We start from the raw sequence: 16,564 nt of genomic DNA on the forward strand, positions 1-16,564 counted from the left end.
AGCTAGTGTCACCCAGGTTTTTCTGACTACAGTCTGGTATTCCATCCATTATACCATAAAGTCTCTCTAAATGCGTACAAGAGTATGAATACCATCATCTTTTGCTTCTATCACATACTACTTCCTCCACACTACTCATAGGTCTATATGTCAGATCCTCACTAAGGGGCTGTAAATTCTTATTCCAAGGACTGTTTGATTTTTAATCTATTCTTCCCTATGCCTAGGGTAATGTAAATTTGACTTTATTAAATATGTACATATCTGTGTGTGTGTGTGTGTGTGTGTGTGTGTGTGCATGTGCACACTGCTAGGTGGCCCAGTAGATAAAGTGCTGACTTGGAGTCAGGAAGACATTTTCTTGGGTTCAAATCTGACCTCAGACACAGCTAGTAAGTGACTCTGGGCAAGTTAAGTGACTTGCCCAGAGTCACTTACTAGCTGTGTACTCCATTATCTTTGTCAAGAAAATCCCAAATGGGGTCATGAAGAAACTGAGCCTTTTAGAGAACTGGCTTTCCCACAGTCAACCAGCTAGTGTCAGAGAAAGGATTTGAAATCTGATCACCTCAATTGTAAGTTCAATACTACAGTGTGTAAGCCAGCAAGACACACATATACTCCCTCACACAGATTTATGATACCCAGAAGTGCCTTAAAAAGTTACAAAATAAGCTTCACCATATATATCACCTACTATGTGTCAGGTTCCATGCTAATATTATCTGAATATCTGATGCAACAACCTTATGAGGTACTGTGCTATTATTATCTTCATTTTTCAGTTACGGAAACAGGTTAAATTCATTCATTCAAGTTTATATAGCTATTAAATCTAAGAGACTGGATTTGAACTCAAGTTTTCTTGACTCCAGGTGCAACCACCTAAGGAGAAAGGTTATTATTAATTATTAATATAGAGGGAATGAGGTTCAGGTACATAAAATATTCCATTAAATGTGCTCCTTAATTTCAGTTATCTTCCAAATGGAAGAGTATATAGAATTATAAAGTCATATTAGAAATCTAATTTCCCCCTGTGAGAGAGGGAAGGATTCAGACTGGTTAGAAGAGAAAGGTAGAAGAAGGAGAATCAAATTCTTCAGGCTGGGCAAGTAAGTCACTTCATCTCTGTGTTTCCAGTTCTTCATATTTAAAAATGTGATAAATAAAAATTTTTGTACAACCTATATCTTGGAGCAATTAAGGATTAAACATTTTATAATGTCAGTAGAATGCATCCAACCTAATTCCCACCAAACTCCCAGGGTGATTGATCAATGTTTTTCAACTCTCAACTTTCCTACATGCCTCAGATTCCCCCAAACTGAGTTCAATTCCGCGTTAATTAAGTGTAAGATACAGAGGCAGCAAAAGTAGTTAGTACAGAGAGAGGGGCCTCAGAATTATGGGAGACTAGGTTCAAAAGCTACTTCTAGCACTTACTGCCTGAGATCTTTTAGACAAGACATTTGATCTTAATGTCCCATGAAACTCTCAGACTGTAAATTGCAAAGCAGGTGTAGCCGACAAAGGTAAAATGTTTTTTCCTCCACGAAATCCAAATCGACTCCTCCTCCTACCCCTCCCGCCTTCAAGTGTGGGGTGTGGCTCTTTAGGGATGGAGGCCCCTGAGGGAGGGGGAAACAGTCTGAATGACACCTCTAACTCTCCACCTTTTAGATAGATACAGCAGCACTAGGCGCTGCAAAGACCCCAAAACTTAAAAAAATAAAATAGTCCCTACCCTCAATGAGCTTGCATTCTAGAGGAGGAGCATAAGCGATACACAGATATAAATTAAAGTTAGAGAGCAAACTGATTAGGGATAGAAATCATAAAAGGTCTCCAGTAAGAAGATGAAAACATTCCAATTCTAATTCTCTTCAGTTCACTAGACTCTTCTCTGACTGAAAGCAGAGAGTAGTCAACACATCACAGAAGAACGTGAAAGCCCTTCACTTCCAGGACCAAAAACCAGGTGTCAGAACAGCTGTCCAATCTCTCCCTCCGCCTCTCCTTTCCCCAGAGGGACTTTGAGAATAGCCTAGTAGGGATAGCCACTACGTAGAGAGTTCAGGGAAATCTCACCGGGAGTCGGATCAGTTGGGGTGGGGTGGAATAGGGTCGGTGTGTCAAACAGAGCTCCAGGAAGAGAGAGAAATTCTAAACCCGCACATTCTGTCTTGCCCTTTAGTCCCTAGTTCCAAAAAGATGGTACATGCTTTGCAGGAATATTCACTGCTTTTCACTCCTGTTGTGCGCCGAACTCTTCACAGACAGGAAGAGAAAATTGAGTGAGATAGTCGAGGTTGGGGATCGAGCTCTTGGTGCTGAACCTGACTTTTCCCCACCACAAAGAGGAGAGGATGGGAGCAGAGAGTGTCAAGCTTGCTACAGAAGGGGGAAAAGTCTGTCTGTGGCTTTGGGTTGCCCAGAATCCGAGACGGGGATGTGGCTCTTCAGGGATGGGGGCCCCTGAGTGAGGGGAAAACAGTCTGAATGACGCCTCTAATTCTCCACCTTTTGGATGGATACAGCATGAGTCAACTGGGGCCAGGGAAAGGGGTGGGGCACACTCGGTTCCCGCTCCGTTCGAGTCGGGGATCCGGTGCCTCTCACTAGCCCCCGGCTCCTACTGCAGGTTCACAAACTGACACTTCCTACCCCAGGATCCAGGCTCCCGCCTCCCTCCTCCCTCCTCCCCCTAGGAGCCGGCAAGTGCAGCAAAGGGAACATGATTGGGAGGGGGAGGGGAGGAAAAGAGGCGCGGGCCACCCCCCACCGTCTCCAGCCTCCGTAAACTGGGGAGTCTTCCTATTCTACACAAACAGAAGTGTTCCCCCTCCCAAATCACAGCAGGCGTCCCCAGCCCCCAACACCTCAGTCTCTGCTGCCTCGACTTTTCGGAGCCGGGCCCCCAAGGGCTCTGATTGGCTGATTCAAACACATTCAAAATAAAATGCATTTTTGTGGGTTACACACTCTGTCCAGTTCAAATCTGAGTCAAACTGGTGTCTGGGGCCCCCGGAGAAGAGGGAGGGAAGGGGAGAAGAGGGGAGGGACGGGATGATTCATAAAGAGAGAGGCCCCTTAAAGCATTTCATAATTTTTATTTTTTATTAAAATTTTTCTTTAAGAAATTACGTCTCTAGCTCTCCCAGAGACAACCAAATGCTATCCTGAGCATCTATGCAACTGCCCCCGCCCCACCCCATCCCACGAACTCCCTCCAACTATCTCCGCAATCCCGAGTCGTTGCCCAAGTACTGCCAACGTGCTCGAAATAACAATCGTTTCCCCCTCTCCTCCCTCCATTCCCATCCTGGCTCGCCCTGATTGCCCACCCGCGCCCGCTAGTCTTCCGTGAGGCCGTTGGGGAGAACCGGACTCGAGGAAAGCATCTGACAAGATTTCCACTGTGCCCTTTTTTTCTCTTGCTTCCACTTCACCCTAAAAGTAGAACCCTGGCTCCCTAGTTTCCTCTGGCCAGATTGCGCTTGGAGATCTGAAAAGCAAATGATCCTCAACAAACCCTTTATCCTCTTTTCCCCTTCTCCATAAAAACAAACCCACTCCACAACTCTGTAGAGATTTCTGAAAAGAAAAGCGGGAGGATGGAGATTATGAAGAAGGGTGCCTGATGGAAAGAAGCCATCCCCCCCCCCCCCCACCTCTCTTCCAGCAACTTCAGTCTCTCAAGGGACCCGGAGAGTGGGGCAGAGCAAGGGCGGGGCAGGGCATGGCAGGGAAAGGGCGCCGTCCTTACCCCGAGACTGCGCGTCGGTCCGGCGGTCCCACTTGGAGTCTGGCCACCAGGCGCATTGGAGGAGAGGGCTCGGGACTGATGGAGAGAGGCTCCGGCTTGGAAGCTACAAGGGGGAGGGCGGGGAAGGTGAGAGGTCTAGGACTTCCAGGTCTGTCTATCCCCTCCGTCCGTCTATCCGTCCCTCCGTCCGTCAGTCTGTCAGTCTCTCAAGGGGCAGAGAGTCCGGGCCATACTCGAGTCGAAGAAGCTTAAGTCCGACTCAAGCCGGGGACAGAGGGATGCGGGTCGCCATCTTTTTCGCTTTTTTTTCCCGCGAATTATTTACGTTCTGCTTATGTAATTAACACGGGCATCCTCCGGCTCACCATTGGAGGCCGTCGGCCAGGAAGTGGGGCCGGGGCCCCGGGGCCTCAAAGCCGCACCGCCTCCCGGCCGCCCACCCGGAGGCGCCCCCCCCCCCCCAGTCGGCTCCCCAGGCTGCGCTTAAAGGGGCAGCGTCCCTCCCCCGCTCCCACTCCCGCTCTTTGCCCTTCCCTTACCCTTCCTTCTACACATACACGTGCCCAACCCGAGTGGAGAACCACTCGGGGATTTCCTGACCACTTGTCTCCCACGAACGCAACCACCCACATGTGTCCTCCCTTAACTGGGCTAAAAGCATGAGGAGCCCCGGAGAAGACACGACCGCTACACTCTTCTCGAGTTGGCACAGTCCTTACATGTCACCATTTATAGCCCCAAAGACAATTTCCTCACTCGAGCTCGATGATCGCAGTCGGGTAGACAAATATTATTCCGCGTTTAAAAAAAAAAAAAAAAAAAAAAAGAGGAGTCAGAAGCTTTCAGATACGACAAGTGACTTGTCCAAAGTCATACGACTAATTATTGACATGCACTTCCGACTCCAAGACTCGGACCTTCAGCTACAAACCTCAGGCACACACTCTGTGGTTTCCACCTGCCTCTTTCGTCTTAAAGCCTCCTGGACCATATCTGATATCTCTCTCCAACCCTTTTCTCTAGCCTTCTCCATCCTATTCGTGGAACGCAACGTGTCCCCCGCCCCCCAACTAGTCCCTAATGGTAGTTAAGGCTGCACTCCAGAGCAGGGACACTTCTTATCCCCTCTAGAATCCCTCCCCCTAAATCCTGAATCTGTAGTATTGGCAGTGTTCTTCCTTACAGGTGCGGGCAAGGGGGTGGGAGTGGGGTGGAAAGAACGAAGAAAAGAGAATTATTAAGAAAAGAGCTAAGGGGATTATGTCACTGGGAGATTTAGAGTACTAGGATATCAGAATTTGAGAGGATTTGGGGGATAAAGCACATAATCCAAGACACTTATTTTATAAATGTGGAAACTGAGGCCCCAATAAGGAAAGCTACTTGAATAAAATAAGAGATAGTTTAGTGGGGAAAGGACTGAAAATGGGAGTGGAAGATTAGGATTCTATCCTTGGTTCTGCTACTGAAATTCACTTTGTAAACCTGGTAACTGTAGGTCCAAATGAGTCGATTAGGCTAAAAGATTTCTAAGGTACTCTCTGGTTGTAATAATTTATGACACACTAAAAAGAGGAGCTAGACTGGAACCCTGGGTGGTATCTTCCCAAGTCTAGTGCTCTTTCTAATATGAAACTTACCCCATAATTCTTGGAATGCCGAAAAATTAGGGGAACAGGGAGAGTAAGGAGGAGGTAACTGTGGAGAGGTTAAAGAAAGGCATAAAAGCAAGATGAGAAGATTCTGTACATGAGAAGGGTTCAAATGTTTATTGAACAATTTAATGAATGAAATGTTAGGGAGTAGGACACCAAAAGATTCAGGAGACTTTCCCTTTCTATCACCCTTCCTAGTCTAGCATATGGATGAATCACATCCAACTTAAGGTAGCAAGATGGGGACTTTGGAACAACGGAGAACAGTGCTTGATCTACAAGATGGGAGACTAAGCTTAGATCCATATCTCTATTTGTCATTTCTAGCCAGGTAATTGTAGCCAAGTTATTTGACTTCTCTGTTTTAATTTCCCCATTTATAAAAGAAGGAGGTTGCATTCTATGGTCAGTTCATCTCTAATATTCTACAATAATTTATTTCCATAACTTTACATTTTGCAAATTGCATTGCAAATATCCCCCCACAAATACAATTCTTATTATACCCATTTGAGAGATAAAGAAACTTAGTCTCAGGGAAATGGAAATAAGTGACTTGATAATGATCACACAACTAAAAGTAAAAGTATCATATCATGAACCCAAGTCTTCTGAAACCAAACCTCTCACTATTTCTACTACAACATGATCCTTCTATGTTTCTAAGGTCCCTTACACCTGTGGCATTGCTGTGTGTTCCTAACATTTTATAAATTTTTTCCTTTTTTTTGATCCATTTTGTTTTGATGCTGGAGACCTCCCAATGAACACCCACAGAACCTCCCTTAATACATACAAAATTCATTTCCTATGCTATTTTAACATTAAAATTTAATTTAGCAAATATCCATTAAGTACCTACTACATGCAAGACCCTGTACTTGATGTAAGGTTATAAAAATGAAATTGCTCTTGTCCTCAAAGAACATAATCTCCTGGGTTCAGAGATCCTCAATTTAACACTTCTGTATCTGGTTCTCTAAACAATCTTCTTCATCTTCTTCAGGAATACACTCACATCAAACAATACGTCATTGTTAGCAACACAAAAATAACATTGTTTCAACTGGTTCCCAAAGGAGTAATAATATTTTGCTACTTACAGCAGTGTTGCCAAAATAACATGTGTCCTTAGACCTAGCAAAGCTGATGATGTTACTGGCCAACATTTGCTTCTTGTTATTGATCCAAAGTTTACATTACTAAGCCTGCCATTTTTGCATCATGGGCTGCATGTGGCACATGAAAAGGCTTTTCTTGATATCATTTTTTAAAACTTTTCACATAGAGAGCTATATATACATCTAAAGGATGGCAGAGGAGGAAACTGGGTGGTCCAGACAAGGAAATGTCAATTGTTGCATAAATCCTCTTTCCTCTTTATACAATCCCTGTTTCATAGAATATTATTTTGCTTAAAGGATACAGTTAAGTTTCAAGCAGGAAAACATGAAACATGAAGTGCTTTACAAAGGTGTCACAAATATAAATAAAATATAGAAACATTTCATGTTCTTCTGCAGTCAGGTGACTACTAAATTGGCTCAGATTTCATAGCCTAAATTTATGAATCAGTTTATGATCCTTGTCACCACTGAGGTGTTGATAGGTATAAAAATCCTACCACAAAGCCTGGTTGTTAACACCATTTAAAAAATTCTTGGTTGCAAGGGCCAGGCATTGCCTCATTAAAGAGCATATGGCCTTCCTCAGCACAACTAGGATATAAACACCTTTACCTGTGGCTTCTGTGGGAAAGTATGGAAAGTAAGTCCCTCAACCAATGTGGTGTATGAATCCATGAGTTGGCCTCCTATACAGGCTAAGGCTGTCTTCTTTGCAAAAGTTCCCTATGACTTTGGACAAGCCACTTTCCTTTCATGACCCTCAGTGTCCACATCAGTAAATATAAGGGGATTGGACTAAATATTCTGTAAGGGCCCTCCCAATTCAATGAAATTCAGTAAATGTTTATTTAATACTTACTACTTGTAAGGTCCTGTGTTACCAGCAAAGAACACAGACCCTGGTTTTAAGGAGCTTATGACCTAATAGGGAGGCATATTCAGTTCAATATATAATATATGAGAGTGAGATAAGAACAAAAGAGAAATCCTACAGACATTTAAGTGAGGAGAGCTTCATAGAAGAGGGGGACTTAGGAGTTTAAATTTTTAAAATAAGACAACCTATATCCTTCCAATTCTACCCTTCTATGTTCTATTTCCTAACATTTTGGGTTCTAAAATCTTTTCCAGCTCTAATATTCTATTCTAACCTGCATTTATTCAGCTTCCTTCATGATATAACATTCTGAGATTCTAGATACATGTTGTGGTTTGAGGGGCCTTGCAAGGAACTCCCTCCAATAATATCTCCACCATCATTTCTTTCATATCCCTCTAATTCCCACCATTCATTTCTATAATTTAAGGCATAGAAGGCCCCTTGTTAAAATACAGACATGTTCAGAGACAGTTTAGTGTGGTGGAAAGGACATTGGACTAAGAATTCTGGCTGGGCTCTTGCACTGACTAGAGGACTTCCTGCCATGAAACCAGTGCAGACTTACTTCCTCAGCAAGTCACTTTACCTTTCTGGGCCCCAGCTGTCTTATCTGCCAATTAAGAATCATAGTCCCTGCCCTCTATATATCTTACAGGGTAGTTGTAAGAGTCATATGCTATCCAGTCTGAAAGCTCTTGGAAAAGTAGGAAAAGATGTTTATTATTATTTATTTTAAAAAAAGTTCTCTTTGAAGCTAATTGCCAAATATGGAGACACAAACATAAAACCTCTCTTGCATTTCTCGTTAACTAATTTTTATTCTTTTCCCTTAAGTATTCATTAAAAAAAGTTCTGGAAAAATATTAGCTTGAATTTCTATAACTATTATTATGTAATAATAGCTTACATTTGCATGGTGCTTAAAAGTTTACAATATGTTTTATAGGCATTATCTCAGCTTGGTATAAAGGGGGGAAATAGACTTGGATACCTAAATCAGAGACAGGAATCAGACACTAACTAGCTAGATTGCTGTAGGAAAGTCAAATAACCTTTCTGAGTCTCAGTTTTCTTACTTGGAAAGTGTGAATGATATGTGCAATACTTACTTAAGGAGGTGATTGCAAGGTCCAAGTAAAATCAAGGGTTTTATAAACCTTAAATTATATAAATGTAAGTTATTATTTCACAGCAATCCTGTTAGACAGTAAAGTATTGTTTCATAAATGAGAAAAGTAAGACTTAATTATTTATTGGGAGGCAACCAGAGCTAAATGATTTACAGGGTGGGAGTCAAATTTGAACTCAGGTTTTCCTGGGGAGGGGGTGAAGGGAAGGAAAGAGGACATTGCTCTAGCCACAGTTCCATCTAGCTGCCTAGAAAGTTGAGATTTAGAAAGGAAAAATAATCTACCAATGTCACATACCTAGTAACTAGGACTTGAGCCTCCAGTGGCTCCTACAGAGCCTTGGATTATGTCTAGTTCAATCCCTTCATTTTAGAGTCCTGGTAATGGGAGTAGGGTTTGGTTTGGGGAGTCAAAAAGAGAAGGAGTAAATGTGCCTCCCTAACACCTGATTTTTAAAAAAATCTTATAATAGCTTTTTTATTTTTCAAAATACATGCAAAGTTAGTTTTTAACATTCATCCTTTTAAAACTTAGTATTCCAAATTTTTCTCTCTCCCTCCCCATCTCCCCTTTTCCCTTGACAGCAAGCAATCCAATATAGATTAAACATGTACAATTTTTCTAAACATCATGCTGCGTAAGAAAAATCAAATCAAAAAGGGGAAAAATGAGAGAGGAAAACAACAATAACAAATTGTTATTTTGTTAGTCAATAAACAATAATAACAAATGTGAAAATATCATGTTGTGATCCACACTCAATCTCCATAGTCTTCTCTCTGGATGTGGATGGCTCTTTCCATCACAAATCTGTTGGAATTGCCTTGAATTACCTCTCTGTTGAAAAGAACCAAGTCCATCACAGTTGAGCATTACATAATCTTGTTGCTGTAAAGCATGTTCTCTTGGTTCTCCTCACTTCACTTAGCATCATTTCATGTTAGTCTTTCCAGGCTTTTCTGAAATCAACCTATTCATCATTTTTATAGGACAATAATATTCCATTATATTCATATACCATAATCTATTCAGCCATTCCCCAACTGATGGGCATCCACTCAGTTTCCAGTTCCTTGATACTACAAAAAGGGTTGTTACAAATAATTTTTTCAAATATGGGTCTTTCCCCTTTTTACAATTTTTTTGGGGTACAGACCCAAGAGAGACAGTGGTGGATCAAAGGGTATGCAGAGTTTGATGGCCTTTTGGGCATAGTTCCAAATTGCTCTCCAGAACCATTGGATCACTTCACAACTCCATCAACAATGCTATTACTATCCTAGTTTTCCCACATTCCCTCCAATATTTATTATTATTTTTCCCCTTCATTTTAGCCAATTTGAGAGGTGTGAAATGGTATCTCAGAATTGTCTTAATTCATAGTTCTCTAATCAATTGTGACAGAGCACTTTTTCATATGACTAGAAATGGCTTTAATTTCTTCACCTGGAAATTGTTCATGGTTTTTTTTTTTTTTGCCATTTATCAATTGGGGAAGAGCTCCTAATACTTCATTGGGAATAATATAAATTTAACTCTCTTCCCAGATTCCTGAACTTACATATAGACCCCTATCAATTTAGCTTTTTCCTTATTTGTAAAATGAAGTTGTTGGACTATGATCCCAGTGGTCTCTTCACCTCTAATTCTAATTAATTAACCAGAATTTACTAAGTGCCTACTATCTGTTAGGCACTGTGGTAATACTGGGGATACAAAGACAAAATGGAACAATGTCTGCCACAAAGGCAGCAAAGAACTTACATTTTATTGAAGGAGGAAACTGATACCCAAAGAATCCATGGTGTTTATTTAAGTTTAGAAAGATGGAGTTAATGATGTAGCTTAAACTTGAACTTGGGTCAATTGACCTTTTCATCTTTGCATAGCTTAGCTTTTTAGTCATTATGGTGAAATTTTAAAAAGCAAACAATGGACTACCCAACAGGTGCTCCAACCAAATGACCTAACTAAACTGGATCATAATGAGGCTTCTTAAAACCACAAGTATCAGGCCTCTGAGTTTTTTTTATTCCCAGAAAGAGCTTGAAAAATGTCTCTATAACCAAAATTTCAGTGACTCACAATTCTGTCAAGAACTGAAGGAAATTCCTGTATTGGTAGAGCTGTGGATTAGGTAATATTTAAGCTTTTCCAGTTTTGAGAGTCTATGATTTGTGAGTCATGATTATACAAATACAATTTGTGTACCACATTTCTTCACTCAGATAAGACTAAGGCAGTGTGGTATGGCTTTTGTTATTATTGCTTTAATTGTTTCTGACTGTAATCCCATTTGGGGCTTTCTTGGCAAAGATACTGGAGTGGTTTGCCGTTTTCTTCTCCAGTTTATTTTACAATGAGGAAACTTGAGGTGAACAGAGGTGAAATGATTTATCTAAGGTCACACAGCCAATAAGTATTAGAGGTCAGTTTTGAAATAGAGTCTTCTAGATGACAGGAGGCTTGTTCCTGTCCACTGCACCATCTAGCTGTCTTTAATTCCTACTCTCACACCGGGCAAGCCATTTATCCTCAGTGTTCTATTCTGTAAAAATGAAGGTATTGGACTACATGACCTCAGAGGTTTCTCTCAGTTCTTAATCTATGATCATAACCTTTCCTTTCACAGTTTATATTCTCAGATTTTTGCCAGGAATTGGGGAGTTGTTATCTATGAATTTAGTCAGAACCGTCATATCTGGGCATAGGGCCAATTTTGCCCAGTAATATGCAGGCCAAAGCTTTCTTTTCTGCCTCCCCTGGTCCTGTTCTCACACTGGAAGTAAGTTTGTCTTCCACCTCTTGCCCTGGACAATTCAAGGAGATGGGAACAGGGGCTGAATATATGTCAAAGAAGACATTAAAGGTAAAGGCCCTTTACCTCTTCTTTGTCTGCTTCCTCCCCACCCCCCACACACATATAGGAGGTTTTCATCTAGGCACTGAGTCAACACATAAAATGGAAGGAGTCTTAGAACAAGGAATATTTGACAAACCAACTAACTTTTCTGAATCTATTCATTTGGGATAGGAATAATGATTTCTGGAGAACTTACCTTTGCAGATTGTTGTGCATTCCAAAGGAGATGATATGTGTAAAACATTTGTAACTTATTATTATCCTTTTATACATCTGGGTGACAAATAGTAGAAGTGATGGAATATTTCAATATCCTTCTGAGTTACTGAAAGATTCATAGTTTGAGGGCTGAAAGGGAATTTAGAGGCAATTTGGTCCAAACTATTTATTTCTTACAGATGAGGAAAAAGAGGGTCCAAGAACTGAATGATTTATTTATATGAGGTCACAAAAACAGTAATTAACAAGGTAGATTTTGACTCCAGGTCTTTAGTCTCAAAATCTGTAGTTTTTCCTTTTGTCTTTCCTGTCTCTCTGATTTCTTCTGCCATTTCTCTTGCCTTCACATATATTTTCCTCTCTAAAACACAAAGTTCTTGAGGCCAAGAGGGATTGTTTCCTTCTTTAGTCCTTGTAGGCCCAGAACTTTGCAGACTATACAGAGTAGGTTCTTAATATTTATTGAATTAAATCTAATCCTTCCTTTTGTTAAAAAAAGGGGGGAGGAGAAATATTAAAACATGTGATAGATAGTATTAGATTGGGTGATGGGATCTTAGAATAACATGTAGCACTTCCTTCACATCATTCTTCCAACTCTCACTCACACTGTCTAGTTGTGTCCCTAGAGATTTGCTTCTCCCTTCAGTAAGGAGAGTGAACCTAAGGGATTGCAGTTTCTAGTATTTTGCTAATGAGTCCCCCTTTTGTATAGACTCATTATCGAACAACCACTAGAGCTGTATTCATTTTTAGAAAAAAGATTTATTGAAAAAGGATGGCAAAAACAATAGTAACAAAAACAGTCTCTCCCATCTGCTTCCTATTCCTCATACTGAGCTGTTTCTCTCTCTCTCTCTCTCTCTCTCTCTCTCTCTCTCTCTCTCTTTGGGTACATGAAATGATTCTAGGCTCAACTTTAAAATACAGTGGTACCTATTGCTTGAATCAGAAGTATTGAGCACACAGCAGTCTACAACATTCCCTAGTATTGCCCAGATCAGTTTAAAATGTAATTGAGACATATTTAACAAAATAAAAATAAAATAAAACATAGACAATATTACATTTTTTAATTAAATCAATATGTGGTCCACAGGGATCCTTATGTATGATTAGTGATCCCTATTCACATTTGAATTTGATACTACTGGCTTAGAGCTACTCAGGTTCCAGTATTTATTATTGAGCCAGAACCAAGTATGCATACAAAAAGTCATGAACAAATCAAATCTGATTGTCTTTTCTGGTAGTCATTGAGGTGAGGCTTGCTGTCAGGTTCCAAATAAGGAGAGAGTAGCTCCAGCAGACTATTTTCTATCTATCTATATCTATATCACAAAGTAAGTGATTATACATATATTCAGAAATGGGGGGCAGGTGGATCCCCAATATATAGGTTGACCCCAGATGGAACAGATAATGAATGTTTGAAGACTGGACTCTCATTGGTCAGTCCTTATATTATATGTATAAATATAAAATGTAAATAAATACATAAAAATATATATATACAATATATAAATATACATATAAATATATTATACCTATAAATAAATATGCATATAAATACATATAAATATATAGAGTTCTTGTTTGGCATAGTAGATAGAGACCTAGTGTTAGGAAGGCACAGGGATCTCTGACACATATTATCTCAATGGCGTAGCAAAAATTATTAGAAATTACAGATTAATATTAGAATATTACACTAATATTAGAAATTACAGATGAATTGCTAGTTTACATCAATGGAAGAAGTTTCCATACAAGGAAGTTTCCCATGCCAGTGAAATTACAGGCCTTGGTTAAAAAAAAAAAGTGTGTGTGTGTGTGTGTGTGTGTGTGTGTGTGTGTATCCATAGACTAACTCACTAGTTATCAGTAATAGTGGTGATGTTGATGGTGATTCTGCTGGTGCTGCTGATGCTAATGACAATGAAAGAATGATCACTGACCTGTCTCTCTGCCCTGAAGAAGTTTATAGTCTAGTTGGAGAACTAAGACATAGATGTATAAACGGATGTAGTCATAGAGATTTCACAAATCAGTAAAGGAACAATGTAGCCTGCGTATGTTACTAAATTTCAGAGGCCAGAGAGATTATTGTGCACAGCCACTGTGAAGCCTTCCTGGAAGAAGCTAGAAAAAGCCAATCTAGCCTTTGAAAGATGGATAGAATAGGGACAAATGAAAAGGCACGGAAAGGGAATATTATAAACAGTCGTAGAAGCAGGAATGTACATATTTGGACGGTAGGGAGTAAGCTATTGCTAGAGAAGAGCAGTGGGAAATAAAGAGGAAGAAGTAACATGGGGCAGCTTTGTAGACAGTCTTGAATGCCAAGGTAATGAACTTATGCTTCATTTAGTAGTGGGTACCCTACTAAGGGCATCCTTTGGTGGTTTGATATACAATTTTCTGGTTAGCAAATTTAACAAAGCCATTGTGATTTTGATCACCTTATCTGCCCACTTGGATAGGTAGGTAGCAGAAATATGAATAAATAAAACCCCCTTTCCTCCATTCTGACTTCTCTAACTCTTCTAGCCTCCTTTGGTCTGTGCTGATGTGGCTTTGATGATTAAACTCAGTTTCTTCACCTTCCCGAGGGTAAGCACTTACTCTGATGGCACTACTCTGCTCTTGTTTGTGTTGGCTCCCTTCCTCTGTAACACAAGCGGCTCTCTTATCAAACTCAACACAGTGGACTCTGCCAATTGAAGACTTACGATTTCATATCGCCCATTCCTTCCAGGAACCCCAGCCCAGGAAACATCTTTATGTTGGAATGCAACCACCACTCACTCCATGCATTCCATATGGGCATCATCATGCTCTCCGGTGTTCACCAGGCTCTAGAGCCAGGGTGGAAGAAGCTGTGCCTGCCCCAAGTGTCTTACAGTCTGAGTGTTCTATACTCTAAATCCCTTTAATAGCCTATGTTTTATATTTTTACACGGCATACCCTAAGGTTACCTCTGGCTTTTACATTCTAGTTTCTAAAAGAACTGTATGTTCTAAAACTACTTTTAATTTTAACATTTTATTTTTTGACCTTTTATATTTTAAGACTCCTTTCAGCTCTTATTTCTATGTTCTAAATACTTTTCAGCTCTAATACTCATTAATTTATGAGGTTATGAGCTGTGCAGTGCCTCCCCTTATTAACTGGGACTTGGGACTTGTGCTAGACCTTGAAGGATAGGCAGGAAAGGATTTGGGTAGGTGGAGTTGGAAAACTGAAGACATTCTAGAGAAGGGGAGTATGCCAGGTCCCTATCCTTTTCAGGGTATTCTGCTATTTTGAAGGAGAGGCAAGAACATAGTACTTAGAGCCAGGAATCTGCTTCTTATGCCAAATTTCTACCTGTCCTGCACTAAAGTTTCTTTCTGGAATAAAGCCATCTATCTTCTGTTATGTCATAAAATAGATCCAAGAATTCTAAAGCTAGAAAATAATTTAGAAATAATGTTGTTCTCCTTATATGTAGAGATACTGAGACACAGATGGTAGAAATGATTTGCTCAAGCTTGAACATCGTTAGACACAAAAACCTTATTCCTTTTTCCCTCCAGACCTTTCTCTATTTTTTGCTGCTCTGTACCATTCCAAAGCTGCTTTCCACATCTTTATCAGCAACTCCTTCTTTTCTCTCTCCTTTCACTCAGGTGGCTTGGTCCCAAAAGATATATCTACAGAGACTGAGAAGAAAGTATTGTTCTTATGATGACTTGAACTTTATGTATCTCAGATCACTGCAACAAACTGGGTCAGCTAAGTAATTCCCTTTTCCAAACCATCTGTGTCTTAAGGAAGATTTGTTGGAAGTTTCTTTTTCTCTTTTTTTTTATTTTGCATTTATTTAAAACAATGATTCTTTGATGAATGCACCATCTACTTCAGATACAAAAGTCTCTTAGGAAAGTCAGAACCCAAACCTGAGTGAAGGAATAATTACTTGGAGATTTCAAGGCCCAGACACCTGGGAGGGGAAGAAGCCTTAGTTGGATGGTGGCCTTGAATAGCTCTATACATTAAAATCATTCAAGGTTCACTGAAAGATGTAACAACAGATAAACTCCCTGATCATAAACAACGGAATAAAATGGGGCAAAGGATGCTAAGTAATAGTTTGTTAATGTGATGGAGAAGATACAATACAGAATGTAGGTTGAAGAAAGAATCTGGCAGATGGTAAGATTGTCCAGTTGTCCCTATTTGCAGATAACATTATACTAGTTCCATTAAGTCCTAGATTCTAGTACGGGGTCCTCAAACTATGCCACGGGCCACATGCAGCAACTGAGGACATTTATCCCCCTCACTCAAGGCTATGAAGTTTCTTTATTTAAAGGCCCACAAAACAAAGTTTTTGTTTTTACTATAGTCCGGCCCTCCAACAGTCTGAGGGACAGTGAACTGGGCCCCTATTTAAAAAGTTTGAGGACCCCTGTCCTAAAATATTGTAAAGTCCCTTGTAGGAGATTGTAATAACTCAAAGGAATTTGACTTAGCCACATATACATGTAAACAAGAGAGAAAAAGCGTATGAAGACTGTCTATTGTTCTTATCCATCGGAAAATACACACATACATATGTATGTTTTTGTATGGATATAGATGACAAATAATACAAGTGGACAATGGATTGGATCCAGAACTAAACTGGAGAGATTTACGTGGATCACCTTTTAGAAAAATAAGGCTTCCTTAATGGTTTCAAGTTTTTCCCAGATACAACTCAATAAAATGTTTATATCTTTTGTTTTTATATCACATAAATATCATTCACCCCCTCCTTAGAAAGTCATCCCTTCTAATTAATAATAAAAAGAGGAAAAAAAGTTAAACTAAACTAACATATAAAAAAAATTCAACATTATGTATAACTCTCTACATCTATGGTCCCCCACTTCT

The 16,564-nt window shown here is 40.1% G+C and overlaps 1 protein-coding gene and 1 long non-coding RNA gene across 3 annotated transcripts in view; one reads left to right on the top strand and one right to left on the bottom strand.

Annotated features, from left to right (window-relative positions):
- PHF19 (PHD finger protein 19) overlaps positions 1-10,431 on the bottom strand; it is a 38,813-nt gene extending 28,382 nt beyond the window's left edge. The window contains exons 1-2 of one of the 2 annotated variants that reach the window (XM_031954212.1): positions 10,326-10,431; positions 3,770-3,872 (exon numbers count right to left, since the gene is read on the bottom strand). The gene's annotated coding sequence lies outside the window, so the exon portion shown is untranslated. Of the gene's footprint in view, positions 1-3,769; positions 3,873-4,002; positions 4,201-10,325 lie in introns of those variants that run through there. The other variant, XM_031954211.1, reaches the window with a different exon arrangement.
- Positions 10,432-10,608: 177 nt separating this feature from the next.
- LOC116421734 overlaps positions 10,609-16,564 on the top strand; it is a 51,662-nt gene continuing 45,706 nt past the window's right edge. Inside the window, exon 1 of the long non-coding RNA XR_004232235.1 lies at positions 10,609-10,698. This is a non-coding gene — a long non-coding RNA (uncharacterized LOC116421734). The remainder of the gene's footprint in view (positions 10,699-16,564) is intronic.

This window comes from Sarcophilus harrisii, chromosome 2 (assembly GCF_902635505.1).
Source record: "Sarcophilus harrisii chromosome 2, mSarHar1.11, whole genome shotgun sequence".
NCBI classification, from domain to species: Eukaryota; Metazoa; Chordata; class Mammalia; order Dasyuromorphia; family Dasyuridae; genus Sarcophilus; species Sarcophilus harrisii.